General features: G+C 29.6%; 1 long non-coding RNA gene across 2 annotated transcripts; it reads left to right on the top strand.

Moving 5' to 3' along the window:
• Nucleotides 1-99: 99 nt before the first annotated feature.
• Nucleotides 100-2,347, top strand: LOC116853554. Of its 2 annotated transcripts, none has more exons than XR_004380001.1 (2): nt 100-758; nt 1,988-2,347. It is a non-coding gene; the product is annotated as an uncharacterized LOC116853554 (long non-coding RNA). The 2 variants fall into 2 exon arrangements; XR_004380000.1 differs by lacking the exon at nt 1,988-2,347 and adding an exon at nt 831-1,187.
• Nucleotides 2,348-2,691: the final 344 nt, after the last annotated feature.

The raw sequence follows: 2,691 nt of genomic DNA, 5'->3' as shown, positions 1-2,691 counted from the left end.
CAGCTTTTTTTCGTTTCCACGCTTTATTTAACGTAGCGGTATTAATTGCACTATTATAAACATCTAATTCGAGTAGAATTCGAAGTGCTTTCGGACATCCACATCTTTTGTTATTGTAGTTGTGTTGTATGTTTTTCCGACCGAGAGTACATGCGCTGAGGAAAAAAGCCCGACGAGTTCAATTAGGATGAGTAAATAATATATATATGAGAACACAAGCGGTAGTGACTGTTGTTGCGAGATAAGCGAATTATCGTGCACCGCGGAATGTCGGACGGCAAACATAACCTTGTCGTGAGCCATTAATAATGTATTGTATAACAAAATATTAATTCATTCATAAATATACGCGGATTATTATCATCTTCGTCGTGCGTTTCGCTTCACGCATGTCAAAGGCTGTATTAGTGACATTGTCTTATTTCGGATTCCAGTAAATTAAAATATTTGTTGCTTCATGCATTGGCATGCACTGCAGTGGATCTAGTGATAACATTCACTGCAGTGATGACATCGATGAAGACGACGATCAGGAGGTGTCTTCTTTGCAGGAGGAAATGAACATTGAAAATATCTTAACATTTATTTATGTTAAGTATGGAATGCTTGCCGAGCTCTAGGATTAGTCACTACCGAAACTTGATTTTGCCATCTGCTTGGAAAGTATATACATATTTTAAAATGTATTTAGCAAAGGAATTGACTTTGTTGAAATACGTTGTTAGACAGATAATGTTTGTCTTTCAAGTTCAAGATCTGTAAGTGACAATTGTTCTTAATTATGTATATATCTATATATGTAACAAAATGAAAATAATTTGTCCTAATAGATTCTAGAGAATAAATGGTGGTCAGTGACAAACAATGATTTATTGGTTAAAGAAGATAAATTCTTTGATTACGTGTATATCAATTGATATTACTGATTTCAAGCCATACCACAATAAATTACAGCTGAATTTATGGAGCATACAAGGTTAACGGTATATGCAATATCTGTAGCACATATATCTGAAAAAGCATACACTGTAAAGTTATCTATGTAGATGAACAAAACTATTTGTCAAAGATATACAAGGAGATAGAAAAAAAATTCGTTGTAAAACATAATGTTAAAATGTACAAAATGTTATATTAAAATGTTTGTACATTTATGCTAACTGTATTAAATATTATAAAACAAATTATATGAATAGCGTTTTTATTATCCAAATCAGATAACTTGTGTCTTAAAGTAAAATACAGGTGAAAACAGCTCTTCGGATTTTTTTATTACATCACAGAAATTTTACGATTCTGTGTGAGAAGTGAAAATGTGAGAAATGAGTGAATTTCCTAGAATATTTATAATTTCGTTGATCAACATCTAGTGAATTTGCTCATTATTCGCATTTTTATTTCTCACACAAAGCTCTAATAAACTCTCTGATGTAATAAAAAATTTCGAAGTGTTTTTTTTACCTGTGTTTTACTTTAAAACATAAGTTATTTGATTTGGATAATAAAAAGTGCTATTTAATTTGCTATTTAATAAAAAGTGCTATTTATAATTTGTTTTATAATATTTAATACATTTAGCATGATAGCGCGACTTCTTAATATAATATTTTGCAGATTTTAACATTAAGTTTTACAACAAATTATTTTTTCCTACCTCCTTATATAATTTTGGCAAACAATTTTGTTCATCCACACAGATAACTCTTCAATGTATGTTTTTTCAGATATACATGCTACAGATATACTGTCAACCTTGTACACTCCATAAATTATGTTATAATTTCTTGTAATATCGTTTGAAACCTTACGTCAAAATAAGGATATCAATTGATGTACACATAATCAATTAATTGATCTTCTTTACCCAATAAATCATTGTTTGTTGCTGACCACCATTTATTGTCTAGAATTTGTTAGGACCAATTGTTCTTATTTATGTATATATCAATATATGTAACAAAATGAAAATAATCCTAATATATTTTAGGAAATATATAGTGGTCAGCAACAAACAATGATTTATTAAAGTGGTTCAATTGTTTATGTGTACATTAATGTATATCTCTATTTGACATAAGGTTTTAAACGATATCACAAGAAATTACAGCAGAATTTATGGAGCATACAAGGTTGACAGTATCTATATCTGTTGCAATATCTGTAAAACATATATCTGAAAAACATTCTCTGAGAGGTTATCTATATAGATGAACAAAACTATTTGCCAAAGATATACAAGGAGATAGGAAAAAATAATTCGTTGTAAAACATAATGTTAAAATGTACAAAATATTTTATGAAAATGTTTGTACATTCATGCTAACTGTATTAAATATCATAAAACAAATTATGTAAATAACGTGTTTTATTATCCAAATCAGATAACTTATGTCATAAAGTAAAACACAAAAATACTTTGGAGCGTAAGGCTGATATTACATGTGTCGTAGGACAAGCTTTTCGGATACGTTCATTGATTGACGAGCAGAGAACTTAGAAATACTCTATTCGCCAACCAATCAATGTATCCGAAAAGCTTGTCGTACGACACATGTAATATCGGCCTAAGGCTTGTATTATTACATGTATTTCTAACAGTGAAAAATTATTAGAAACGCATATGTTTATAAAAGTTATTAATGAATTCATCGATATAAATATGCATAACGCATTAAGGTCCGCCTACAATGG

Source organism: Odontomachus brunneus, unplaced genomic scaffold (assembly GCF_010583005.1).
Source record: "Odontomachus brunneus isolate Ranch 3 - 2012 unplaced genomic scaffold, Obru_v1 Obru_scaffold_356, whole genome shotgun sequence".
NCBI classification, from domain to species: Eukaryota; Metazoa; Arthropoda; class Insecta; order Hymenoptera; family Formicidae; genus Odontomachus; species Odontomachus brunneus.
This window is presented reverse-complemented; position numbering and strand designations above follow the sequence as displayed.